General features: G+C 47.2%; 1 protein-coding gene across 1 annotated transcript in view; it reads left to right on the top strand.

Annotated features, from left to right (window-relative positions):
* Window positions 1–2,623: 2,623 nt before the first annotated feature.
* Window positions 2,624–14,284, top strand: part of TBC1D5 (TBC1 domain family member 5) — a 651,704-nt gene continuing 640,043 nt past the window's right edge. Inside the window, exon 1 of the mRNA XM_040432915.1 lies at window positions 2,624–2,754. The gene's annotated coding sequence lies outside the window, so the exon portion shown is untranslated. The remainder of the gene's footprint in view (window positions 2,755–14,284) is intronic.

Genomic DNA, 14,284 nt, shown 5'->3' with positions numbered 1-14,284 from the left:
GCTACATGATGGGGTCACTGTTACTATTAATGTGAGGCACATGGAGGTACTAAAGTAATAAGACCCTGTGCCTCACATTAATACAGGCACATACCTCTAAAAACAGCAGGAAGCTTCTCCTGCACCATGGTCCTTCTGGATGTTGAAGCATAAAGGACTTTTGATGATGTCATCTCCATGTGACCAGTAAGAAGTGGATGTTACCCATCACACAGCGATGACATAATCAAAAGTCCTTTAACCTATGAGCATCCAGTACCGCGAGGGCTGAGGTGAGTTTATCTCTTCCCTCCCCCCTTCCCTGAGACTCCCCCATTAGACTCACTTATTTCATTGGTGGCAATGGCCGGTCGCATCACAGTGAGGAAAGAGGGACGCTCTCCCTCCTTCTCCACTGTGTGGCTGCTTATGAGAGCATGAAATGCGCTGCGCTTTGCACGCGCCATGTTCTCTGGCAGGGACTGATACTAAGCTGAGCAATACCGCAGCTTAGTATAGAAAAATGCCAATCCCGGTATTGAATCAAACCGGGTAAAAAAGTATCAAAAAAGTATTGATAATTGGATACCTGGTGAAAACCTATAACCCTTTAAAGGGGTTTTCCAGAAGAATGATATTGATGGTCTGTCCTCAGGAAAGGTCATCAATACCAGGTTGGGAGGGGAGTTCCGACTCCCAGTACCTGCTAATCAGCTGTTTGAAGGGGCTGCAGTACTAGGACAAGAGCTGCGCCCTCCTTACAGCTAACCAAGCGCAGAGATGCACATTTTATAGAGGTTGTGCTTGGTATTGTAGCCCGAGCCCATACACTAGAATAGAACTCAGCTGCACATAAGCCATGAATGATGGCAGTGGCCTGGGAAGAAGAAGCAGCGTTCAGTAGAGCACAGTGACCTCTTCACACAGATGATTGTGGGGGTGCAGGGAGTCGGACCCCCACAGATCAGATAATGATGACCTATCCAAAAAAAATAATAATAATAAGTTCGACCAGCAGCTCCAAACAATATGAAATAAAGTACAGGTGTACGTTACCATTAGGGATAAGCGAATCAACGGAAGTCGTGCTCCGTACAGTATTAGAATGTATTGCCTCTGATGAGCCGAAGTTATTACTAGAGATGAGCGAATTTTCGCTTATTAAATTCGTTCACACTTCGTTTGGTAGTAAAAGGTGAATTGCGTGATGGATTCTATTACCGCGGACCATAACGCAATTCTATGACTTAATGCATAACGGAATGCCTTTAGACGCATTCCTTTATTCATTCCGTCATAATAGAAGTCTATGGGCTGCATAACAGATCCGTCCCGTTTCCGTTATGCAGGGGTTAAATGGGTTCAGGAATTAAGAAAATGAAAATACTTAAAATATTACTTTATTGGAAATATTTTCCCAAATACCTTTCATTGGTTATAATGGCTTGTTTTGTCTGGGGAGTAATCATTAGGAGAAATAAATTTCATGTTTGCAATTTACTTCTTTTGGGATAAAAGTACATTTTTCAATTGGTCTGTATTAAACATATGGAGACATTCTGTCACAAAGGGTTAAAGGGGATGTACCATCTCAAACTTTTGGGGCACCTCTGGGACCTGTACCTATGCTTAGAACGGAGCCGGCAAAGTCTTGGAGAGCACGCCGCGCATCCGCCCTCCATTCAGTCCTATTGGAGCTCTGAAAATAACCAAGCTGGCTCTGGTTTTTCCGCAGGCCCCATTGAAGTGAATGGAACGGTGGCCGTGCTTGCATGTTGGTGCTAGAATATGCCCCCATTGTCTGATGGTCCCAGAGGTGGGACTCGCACCTCACACCTACAATGAGAATGGAGGGTGCACTGCGCAGCCGCCCTCCTTTCATTTCTATGGGGCCGCCGAAAATAGCCGAGCGCTGGCTCGGTTATTTCTGTCTGCCCCATAGAAGTGAATGGGAGCAGGGGCCGCGAGTGCGCGGTGCGCTCCCATTCACTTCTATGGGAATAGTGCTTGGTGGTGGACGGCCCCCCCGGAAATCTGGGGTCCTCCAGCCACAGCTCTCCCTGCTCCTTTCTCGTTGTAGGTGCGGCTCCCAGCGGTGGGACCCGCACCTATCAGACATTGTATGTGATGGGAATACCCCTTTAAGTATACCTGGCACATGAAGTGAGCTACAAATATTCCACATAGCCATGTTTCAGTACAGTAAGTGCTGAACATTGACCCCATAATGTCATTTACAGTGCCCCCACAACTGCCAGCCACAGCATCACATCCACTCATATGTATCAGTCTACAAATTAAACAGAAAATGGAAACAGTCAGTAATGTGCCATAGTCTGTATATACCTTTATATCTAGATAGATGGATATAGTGGAAGGAAAGATAGAGATACATACAGTGGATATATAGATAGATAGGAGCTAGATATAGAGATACATACATACAGTGGATATATCGATAGATATAATTGATACAAATATATATAGAGATAGATACAGTGAATAGAAATATATACGTAGATTATAGATATTGGATTTGTGCACAGATATCTAGGTGCTCACATCAGAGAACACATCTCCAGGCTGTGACCTCCCCTCCTCCCAGCTCCTGTATATTACACACTGTACCACTTCCTGTATTCTGCTACGGAGCACGCCGTGTGGAAAAACGCTTGACCCACTGCGGCCACTGTAGCCGCTCCGCCGCAAGGACTGCTGGGGATTGTAGTTTGTAGTGGTTCCTAGTGTCTCCCTGTCATGGCTGCTTCCAGTTAGGTACTGTGCTTTTCCTCCTTCTTTAATGACACTCGTCTGCCGGTTTCTACAATGGTGTTAGTGTGAACAGTGCCGGTCCATGGGCATGGCTGGACGCTGACTGGGGCGGCACTGTGTGCACCCTGCGGTGCAGCTGTGGGGTCCTGGCAAAGTGTCAGGCAGGTGACCACAGGACTGTGTGCCCACCCTGCCTGCCCGTGACCGTGTCCTGCATCCTGGGGTGCGGTGGGTTTATATGAGGTGACAGGCTCGCTTCCTCCCCAGTCATATGACACCAGCTGTATGTGCTGCTGGGGGGGGCATGGACCAGCACTGGTCTAACTGGTCAGCCATGCTACTATGTCTGTGATGGAGGAGTGGGGGGGTCTGGGGGGTTATTAGTGTATCTCTATGATAATTACGTATATACTGAGTCATGATAAGTGATGGGATTCCAGTTCTCTATGATGGTGTTATACACAACATATTAGATGTGATATATATATATATTAATTATAAAGGACACATTAGATTTATTCTATGTACTATAAAGGACAGTTGTATTGTACTGACACATCTATGGCGGTGCTCCCCTGATCACTTCCTCTTCAGCACTGTTGTCACCACAAGTTCCTTTCTGCTGACTGTTGTGAATGGCGATAGCAGGGACCCAGTACTGTGGCCTCATGCACGTTGCCATGTTACAGAGCCTTGCTGTATGGATCCCTATGATGGTGGCCGCGATGACCCCATCAGCCTCTATATCTAGATGGTGGCGCAGAGTTTGTATGTGATATGCTCCATCACTGGCCATGTTATGGAGGTAGTCTTTCCTAGAAACCAAGTTCTACCATGATAGGTCAGGTGATGGCGCCGCAAAAAATCTTTTGTGCATTCTTTTTACACAATCATCGCCTGAACTGATCTGGGAGTTGTCAGAGTTCTTCTTCTGGGGTTTTCTGTCTTATATGGATGACGTATCCCCAGCTTACTAAGGCCAGCGTCGTACATTAGCTTGGTATCGCAGCTCAGCTCCATTCACTTCAGTGGGACTGCGCTGCGCCTAGGCCATGTGACCGATGAACGTGACGACACTGGCCTAGGAAGAGGTCACATTGCTCCCCACATAGGTCATCAGGATAAAACATTTTTAAAATAATTCTTACTTTTATAATATGTAAATGAGCCTCTAGGAGCAGGGGGGCGTTGCTCGTGCACCTAGAGGCTCCCATCTCCCACCTCAAGTCACGCCTTCCAAGTGTGGATTGACAGGGCCAGGCATCGTTCGCATCCCTCTGCTTGCCCTGTGCCCTGGGGAAATCTCGCGCGGTTCGGTATTCTGCGCAGGCGCGATGAGGGAAGGACGCTCACAGGCTGCCAGCTTGTTTTCTGCCGGAACAGCCTGCCCGAATTATCTGGTTCCTGCACTGGCGGATGCAACCAGAATGCCCGCCGGCCCCATTAACTGTAGTAGGGTCCAGCGGAGATCCGGCCACCATCTGGCTAATATGCAGAGAATCGGCCAGACAGAAACCGATGCATGCTGCGGTTTGTGTCCGACCAATTCCCAGTATTCTCTGCCAGATCTGGCGGCTGCACGTAGATATAGCCTTAAAGTGACAAAATAACGTTGGCTCCATCCATACATAGACAGCTTAAAGTGGCTTCTCAATATTCCCACATCTAATCCATCCACAGCACATTGGGGTTTAACTACTGAGGTCCCCCCACTGACTGAAAGAGCAGTTGACCCCCATGTTCCTCCTCCTATGGTGGGTAGGAATTGCATGAATTAAAGGGGTTGTCCCATCTCAAACAATTGGGGCATATCGCTAGGATATGCCCCATTGACTGATAGGTGCGGGTCCCACCGGTGAGACCCGCACCTATATCGAGAGCGGGGCCCCGCAAGTGAAGGAGGGCGCACTGCGCATGCGCAGCCACCCTCTATTCATTTCTATGGGGCCGCCGAAAATAGTCGAGTGCTGGCTCGGCTATTTCCGTCGGGCACATAGAAATGAATAGGAGCCTGGGCCGTGCATGCGCGGTATGCTCCCATTCACTTCTATGGGAGCAGCGCTTGGTGGTGGCCGGACCCCGGGAAATCTGGAGGCCTCCAGCCACAGCTTTCCCCGCTCCGTTCTCTTTATAGGTGCAGGTCCCAGCAGTGGGACCCGCACCTATCGGACAATGGGGGTATATCCTAGCGATATGCTCCCAATGTCTGAGATGGGACAACCCCTTTAATGATGGAGCAAAGTAATACGTGAAACAACTTTACAAATAATCCTGATGAGAAATTTCCTATTATTTTTTTTTTCTACAGCTCCTGTTTAGAGCTATGTGTCTCTATGGTAACAGACTACAAACAAACCCAGTGTAGTCAGATCACTTACCTATCACATTTTTGTTTGTCATTTAAGTAGCTAGATTCTGTAATATTGCCGCCAGGGGCGTAGTTACCATGAAAGCAGGGGAAGCGGCTGCTACAGGGCCCAAACTCAGGAAGGGGCCGAGGAGGAGTACAAATGGATTTATTTTCAGGGCCCATGAAGTCGTGAGTAAAGTGCTCCTAGTCCTATCACTAGTATTACTCTCTTCTCCCTGGTATTTTTCTCCAGGCGCCTGCGCTGTGCTAAGTCCTGGCAGCGCACAGCTTCAGGACGGGATGTAGTATACATAGGAACACACTATGACCTGATGCTGTGCTGCACGAAGAGTGGAGGCACCCGCAGGTAGAGAAGAAAGGTGAGTATTTTTTTTTTTGCCATTCAAAATTTTTCTGTGGGGCCCAGTCAGTTCTAGTTATGCCACTGATTGCCGCAATGTTCCTATGATGATATCTCCTGTCATGATTTAGGAGATTTTCACTTCTCCATTATGGACATCCCATCCCACAAATGCCGGCTGTCGGCCAGACAAAAACTGTTGCATACAGTGGTCTTTGTCCAGCCAAAACCGGAAATCAGCCAGATCACCGCCGGACCTCATTGCAGTCAGTAGGGATCCGGAGGTGAAGAAGAGGATCCGGCAGGCTGCTGTGTGTGAGATGGGAACGAGGCCTAACATTGATTCCTCCATGTAGATGGACAGCCTGTCTCCAACAGCAAATATTTTTAGGAGACATGTTATTGCATCAGTTCATACAGTGGAACATAAGTTAGGCTTGGTTCCATCACCTTTATGGACTCCATTTAACGTATATACGTGACATATATGAATGGATACCTCTGACTGATGTCATACGGTGGGTCCCATCCAGGACCTGCATCTATTAGACAGAGCGGAAAGTGACTACAAAGAGTGTCTCTCACTCTGGAGGACCTATCATGCAGTACATGTCAATGGAACTGTGTAATGCTTCACTTCCCCTGTGGGGGCACTGCAGGGAAATTAAACACATGCAGCCAGATTCCTCCACAGATTTTAGCTGACTGGGGGAGGTCCTTCATCGTGGGACATCCTACCATCAGCATGTTTTTGGAGGATAGACATTTACCAGGGTGTACAACCTTTCATCTGCCGGACAGAGCTGTGAGTGGCCACAAAAAGCTTCTCTCAATATGGAGGACCCAGCATGCAGTACATGGACTACCAAGTGATGTCAATGGAACTGTGTAATGCTTCAATTCTCCTGTGGGGGCGCTACAGGGAAATTGAACACCTGCAATCAGATTCCTCCACAGATTTTAGCTGACTGGTGGAGGTCCACCACAGCGGGACATCCTGTGATCAGCTTATCTTTGGAGGAAAAAAAGAATGTTACCAAAGCGTACAACCCCTTTAATGGTCTATCATTAGGATAGGTCTTTGATGTCTGAATTTGGAGGTCTGCCCCCCGATCAGCTCCAGTGCCAGGCCCATGTAGAGAAGTCACTGTGTAAACAATAGAGGACTTGGCTGTGTTGAACGGTGGGGCTCCTGCCCTTGGACCCCTTCCCATCAGACATTGATAGGCTGCTCTAAGGATAGGTTATCAATGTTTTCCTCCCAGATAACCCCGACTCTATGCCAGGCATTCTCTATATATGTATAAATCCACACGCATAGGTCAAAGGTCCATCTTCCAAAAGTCACCTGTTCTTCTATTCTTCCATTTATGGTGACTTGTAGCTGTTCTGTCCCGTTTGTGAGCAGTGTGGTTGATCGTTCCGTTGATGATTATCTGAGGTGGGATTCAGCCTCGGTTCTTGTCTCCATGTGCCGTAGACATCACCGTTTTCGAGGCTTCACATGTGATGCAGTTGTCTCCCCTCCGCTTTGCTGATTGCCTCATTTTTTGGCATTCTTTACCTTCCCGGGTGAGGGAAGCGAGTGATGTCTGACACGTTTTTCACCTGATGTTTTTGAATTTTCAATGCGGTTTTGAAAATGAGTGTTCTTCCGGATTCAGTAATTGCAAGTGATTATAATTACTGATTATACTGATTATGAGTGATTTGTTTTTGGAATGATGATATCTTTAAGGTGTTTTATAGTTTGGTGTTTCATAGATTTTTTTAAATTTTTTTTTAAACTTCCAGGGGGCGAATCAACAGCTAAGATGCAGTTGACATAGATATTTGATTTTCAGATGCCTGACTCACGCATGACAAGTAGCTTGATCCGGGCTTCATAAGGCATCGGAGTATTAGCCATCCAGGTATACTGCTGTCCTTCCTGGGGCTCTAGAACTACTCCTATAAGCTGTGCGCAGGCCGTGTGATGCTGGTCATCTTCTCATGTGACATCATGTGAGTTTTGACTGTTTTTTTTCCAATTACGGGCTCAAAGCTAAAATTCCAAGCTGGAACATGTGATTTTACCATCCTGGAATACTTACTGCCTGTACAGATATGAATTAGTATTTGGTGGAGATTTTTTCTTTTTTTTTAGCACAGATGTCAAACTTATGGCCCCCCTGCTGTTGCAAAACTGCAACTCCCTGCATGCCCTGATAGCTGTAGGATGTTGGGAGTTGGAGTTGTAGTTTTGCAACAGCTGGAGGGTCACAAGTTTGACATCCCTGCTTTATAGCATACATCTCAATACATTTCCTATCATCTTTAGGGCTCATTCACACCACCGTGGTTTGGTTCCGCAAAAAATGCGGCTCAGGTGCGGACCCATTCACTTCAATGGGGCCGCGAAAGATGCGGACAGCACTCCGTGTGCTGTCCGCATCCTTTGCTCCGTTCCGTGGCCCCCCGCAAAAAATAAGTCGTGTCCTATTCTTGTCCGTCTTGCAGACAAGAATAGGCATTTCTATGAAGAGCCGTCCGTTCCGCAAATTGCGGAAGGCACATGGGCGGCATCCGTGTTTTGCGGATCTGCAATTTGCAGACCGCCAAACACGGCACAGTCGTGTGAACAAGCCCTTAGGGTGCATTCACACGACCAGATGTATTTTGGGGAACCATTGTGACATTGCCTATCCTTGTCCGTAAAATGGACAAGAATAGGACATGTTCTATCGTTTTTGCGTGGCTACCGAACGGATATACGGATGTGGACTGAATGGGTTCGCATCCGATCGACAAAAGATGCAGATGTGAATGGGGCCTAATTCTTGTTTATTTATTTTTTCGCTATATATCGGAGCGGCAACTTGGCAGATACCAGGCAGACATCTTTAGCAAACCTTTCACCACTGTGTATCAAGGAAATATATCGAGGGAGCATACGGTTTCTCTAGACCAGGGGTGCACAACGTTTTTGAGGTGGGGGCCACCATGTCAGACTGAATCCATGTCAAGGGCTAAAAATTTTTTTTAAAGGGGGCATTAACAACTGAAATACTGTATTTATGGCATATTGAGCATACAGTATATATAATAAATGTCTACTTACAGTTCCAGGATTCCCATCTAATGGGAGAATACATGAAAAATACCTGTGTGCAGCCACAAAACATAGACATACATGTCTGTTGCCAGATGTATGGGGGCCGCACAGGATGGTATCAAGGGTCGCATGTGACCCCCGAGCCGCAGGTTGTGCACCCCTGCTCTAGACAGTGCTGTGGGCTACCTCTTTGTGCTCTATAGGGTTAAAGGGCATCTGTCAGCAGATTTGTACCTATGACACTGGCTGACCTGTTGTATGTGCGCTTGGCAGCTGAAGACATCTGTGTTGGTCCCAGGTTCATATGTGTCCACATTAGTGTGAAAAATTATCTTTTATTTATCTACGTTTTGATTGACAGGGAGAAGCGTGATCACATTTACACTGGCTGGTCCAGCCAATCAAAGCACAGAGGGCGCGGCAGTTGCAGGGACAGCAGAACCTGTAGGTGTAATGGTAACGCCCCCGTTGCTCCTAGAGGCTCATTTGCATATAATAAACCATAAATTTTCTCAGCAATGTGGGCACATATGATCATGGGACCAACACAGATGTCTTCAGCTGCCAAGTGCACATGTAACCGGTCATCCAGTGTCATAGGTACAAATCTGCTGACAGATGCCCTTTTATTGGCTTCCTGAAATCTTACTTGCAACCAGTGCAAATGAACATTTCAATTACAGTAAATGTTGTTTGTGGGGAACACCCCTTTGTCATTTATCTACAGGATAGTTGATAAATTTTAGATCCCCGAGAACCCCACAACGTAATGTTTCCATAGACTAGTTAGGACTGCCCCACCTGTACTAGTACCTGGTAAACCTATGTAGCCACATGATAAATGAGGCTGAGGGCCGCTGTACATTGACGCCCATTCCTGATCATTGCTCCAGCATTCTGTCGATCATTCTACTTGTGGATCAATTGAACGCAATCCTTCATGTGGCCCCCGAAAATCGTTCTTTGTAGCCTGCACTTTACCCTGATGCTACTGACAATATGCAAAATGAATAGGGGACAAACGATCACAGTAAACATTGCTCATTACCCATTCAGTATGCATGGAACCATGATAAAACGAGCACTGATCATCTTGTATATTGTCAGTTAATTGGTGCTTGTTCTCGGCTGAAATTGCCCTGGCTAAAAAGGACCCTTAAAGGGATTAATCCAGGAATTTATATTGATGACCTATCCTCTGGATAGGTCATCAACATCGGATGTGCAGGGGTCTGACACCCAGGACCCGCGCTGATCAGCTGTTAGAAGAGGTCGGGGCTCTATTCAAGTTAATGGGGCTGAGCTGCAATACCAAGCATAGCCACTATACAATATACGGCGCTGTGCTTGGTTTGCTGCCGGGAGCCCACCTCGCTCACCAGAGCTCCGGTGACCGCAGCGGCTCCCTGAAACAGCTGGTCGTCTGGGGTGCTGAGACATGGACCCCCACCGATGTGATAAGGATCATTATCAATTCCTGGATAACCCCTTTAAAAAATGTTTAGGTCACACGCTTTTTCGAATCCATACTATCAGATTAAGGCCTCATCCTTCCTTGATTTTTGGAGGATCCACGGACATGAAGGAAAAAGTCGTTTTGGTGTCCGCCTGGCCGTGCAGAGCCAAACGGATCCATCCTGATTTACAATGCAAGTCAATGGGGACGGATCCGTTTGGCGTTGACACAATATGGTGCAATTGCAAACGGATCCGTCCCCCATTGACTTTCAATGTAAAGTCAGGAGTCCCTATTATACCATCGGATCGCAGTTTTCTCCAATCCGATGGTATATTTTAACTTGAAGCGTCCCCATCACCATGGGAACGCCTCTATGTTAGAATATACCATCGGATTTGAGTTAGATCGTGAAAACTCATATCCGACAGTATATTCTAACACAGAGGTGTTCCCATAGTGATGGGGACGCTTCAAGTTAGAATATACTACGAACTGTGTACATGACTGCCCCCTGCTGCCTGGCAGCACCCGATCTCTTACAGGGGGCTGTGATCCGCACAATTAACCTCAGGTGCCGCACCTGAGGGGTTAATTGTGCGTATCATAGCCCCCTGTAAGAGATCAGGTGCTGCCAGGCAGGAGGGGGCACACCCTCCTCCCTCCCCAGTTTTAAATTCATTGGTGGCCAGTGCGGCACCCCCTCCCTCCCCTGTATTACTGTACATTCATTGGTGGCCAGTGGGCCCTCCCCTGTATTACTGTACATTCAGTGGTGGCCAGTGGGCCCCCCCCTCCCTCCCCTGTATTACTGTACATTCATTGGTGGCCAGTGGGCCCCCCCCTCCCTCCCCTGTATTACTGTACATTCATTGATGGCCAGTGGGCCCCCCCTCCCTCCCCTGTATTACTGTACATTTATTGGTGGCCAGTGCGGCCCCCCCTCCCTCCCCCTCCTAATTAAAATCCCCCCCCTATCATTGGTGGCAGTGGAGAGTTCCGATTGGAGTCCCAGTTTAATCGCTGGGACTCCGATCGGTAACGCTACTGCAGTCCTGGTTGCCAGGGTTACTTAGCAATTTTAGAAGCATTATACTTACCTTCGCTGTCTGTGACCGGCCGGGCACTCCTCCTACTGGTAAGTGAAAGGTTTGTGCGGCGCATTGCTTATAGCACAGACCTGTCACTTACCAGTAGGAGGAGCGCCCGGCCGGTCACAGACATCGCAGGTAAGTATAATGCTTCTTAAAATTGCTAAGTAACCATGGCAACCAGGACTGCAGTAGCATCCTGGTTGCCATGGTTACCGATCAGAGCGTTAGCGATTAAACTGGGACTCCGATCGGAACTCTCCGCTGCCACCAATGATAGGAAGGGGGGGTTTAATTAGGAGGAGGAGGGAGGGGGGCCGCACTGGCCACCAATGAATGTACAGTAATACAGGGGAGGGAGGGGGGGCCCACTGGCCACCAATGAATGTACAGTAATACAGGGGAGGGAGGGGGGGCCCACTGGCCACCAATGAATGTACAGTAATACAGGGGAGGGAGGGGGGGCCCACTGGCCACCAATGAATGTACAGTAAAACTGGGGAGGGAGGGGGGGCCGCACTGGCCACCAATAAATGTAATACAGGGGAGGGAGGGGGGCACACTGGCCACTAATTAATTTAAAACTGGGGAGGGAGGGTATATCAGATCCGACAGTATATTCTAACACAGAGGCGTTCCCATAGTGATGGGGACGCTTCAAGTTAGAATATACTACGAACTGTGTACATGACTGCCCCCTGCTGCCTGGCAGCACCTGATCTCTTACAGGGGGCTATGATACGCACAATTAACCCCTCAGGTGCCGCACCTGAGGGGTTAATTGTGCGGCTCACAGTTCCCTGTAAGAGATCGGGTGCTGCCAGGCAGCAGGGGGCAGTCATGTACACAGTTCGTAGTATATTCTAACTTGAAGCGTCCCCATCACTATGGTAACGCCTCTGTGTTAGAATATACTGTCGGATCTGAGTTTTCACAAAGTGAAAACTCCTCTCTGAAAAAGCTTTTATGCAGGCGGATCCGTCTGTGTGAAAGTAGCCTATGGCCATGGACGCGGATGTCAATCTTGTGTGCATTCGTGTTTTTTCACGGACTCATTCACTTGAATGAGTCCGTGAACCGCTGTCCGTCAAAAAAATAGGACAGGTCTTATTTTTTTTGACGGACAGGAAACACGGATCACGGCCGCGGATGAACAACGGTGCATTTTCCGAGTTTTCAACTGACCCATTGAAAGTCAATGGGTCCGCAGAAAATCACAGAAAACGGAACAACGGACACGGATGCACACAACGGTCGTGTGCATGAGGCCTAAAGGTCTTGCCATTCCTAATAGGTGCATGAAGATTTTAGTACAATTTTTGATTTTTATGATGAAAAATTCCTTTAGTGGTAAATATACAATTCCAACTGGTGTCCCGCTCTAAGGCCCCTTTCACACGAGCGAGTTTTCCGCGCAGGTGCAATGCGTGACGTGAACGCATAGCATCCGCACTGAATCCTGACCCATTCATTTTAATGGGTCTGTGTACATGAGGGTTTTCTTTCACGCATCAGTTCTGCTTTGCGTGAAAAACGCAGCATGTTCTATATTCTGAGTTTTTCACACAGCCCTGGCCCCATAGAAGTGAATGGGGCTTCAGTGAAAAACGCATTGTATCCGGAAGCAAGTGCAGATGCAATGCGTTTTTCACTGATGGTTGCTAGGAGATGTTGTTTGTAAACCTTCAGGTTTTTTATCACGCGCATGAAAAACGCATCAAAACGCATTGCACCCGCATGGAAACAACTGAACGCAATCGCAGACAAAACTGACGGAACTTGCTTGATAAATGGTGCGAGTTTCACTGAACGCACCCTGAAAGCATCCTAATCCGTCACGCTCATGTGAAAGAGGCCTAAGGGCTCATTCACACGGGCATGTCCCTTGCGGGAATCATGCTCCGTGTGACAGAAGGATCGTGCAGTCTGGACTACAGAAGCGGACGGCATTATCATGATTGATAATGCTATGTGCCTCTGTGTGACTTTTCTGTAACGGAATCATACTGACAGCTTTAGATCAGTATGATTCCGCCTCAGAAAGGTCACACATCAATCATGATAATGCTGTGCACTTCCTAAGTCCAGAACGCACAATCCCTCTCTCACACTGAGTGTGATCTCCGCAAGGGACATGTTCATGTGAAAGAGCCCTAATTTTCATTTGCGGCATTTATAGGGAATTTGTTATCAGAAAATGTCCTATTATTTAAGTCACATTTTTATTAACTTTTTTTTTCAATTTTCCATGTCACTGTATTTAAAGGAACCTGTCATCAACTTTATGCTGACCGTACTGAAGGCAGTATAAAGTACTGACAGAAATGCTGATCTCAGCGGTGTGTCACTCATCAGCTAAAAGTAAGTGGTTGCCGAGAACCAGCATCATAATCATTACAGCCCAGGCCTGGAGAAGAGTCATGGTTAGTCATGAATTCCTGCTCTCTCACTTACCTGCTGATGGTTGGCAGTTTTCTCCTAGAGAGAAAGGGAGACAACTAGGTAGCAGACTGTCAGTCATCAGCAGGAGAGCAGGAATTAATGAATAACCAGAACTCTTCTCATTTCACTCTTCTCCAGGCCTGGGCTGCAATGATAATGATGCTGGTTCTGGGCAACCACTTACTTTTAGCTGATTTGTGACACTCCGCTGAGATCAGCATTTCTGTCAGTACTTTATACTGCCCTCAGTACGGTCAGCATAAAGGTGATGACATGTTCCCTTTAAAACAGATCCTAATAATACGTAATCCTAATAAGGAGGGGACCAGGTAAATATTCTTTTTGTTCCCCAGTTAATGTGAATGTTTAACTAGATGGTCACTTTTAAAAGGCCTCTTAATAAATTTGGCTCAGCGCCAAGCAGTCCTTGCACCAGAAATTCCAATGTATGCCAGCTATTTGCTGGCATAAATTTGAACTATAATTTATTCCTGTTTCTAATGTCCCCAGATGGCCTCACCCCCCCCCCCCCACTAAGCCACACCAATTTTTATCTTGGTATAATGTTGCAAATTATTTGACAAATAAGCTGTGCGCCATAATTTGCAGTTTTTTTTTTGTGCATCTATTGTGACATAAACCATTTGATATATGGGCTGAGCGAGTCCCCTTTCAGACTATAGTGTCTATGCCCCATGCCTGCTGTAAAGCGTGCCTCTAAGGGGCTGTTCACATCTCG

Source organism: Bufo bufo, chromosome 5 (assembly GCF_905171765.1).
Source record: "Bufo bufo chromosome 5, aBufBuf1.1, whole genome shotgun sequence".
NCBI classification, from domain to species: domain Eukaryota; kingdom Metazoa; phylum Chordata; class Amphibia; order Anura; family Bufonidae; genus Bufo; species Bufo bufo.
This window is presented reverse-complemented; position numbering and strand designations above follow the sequence as displayed.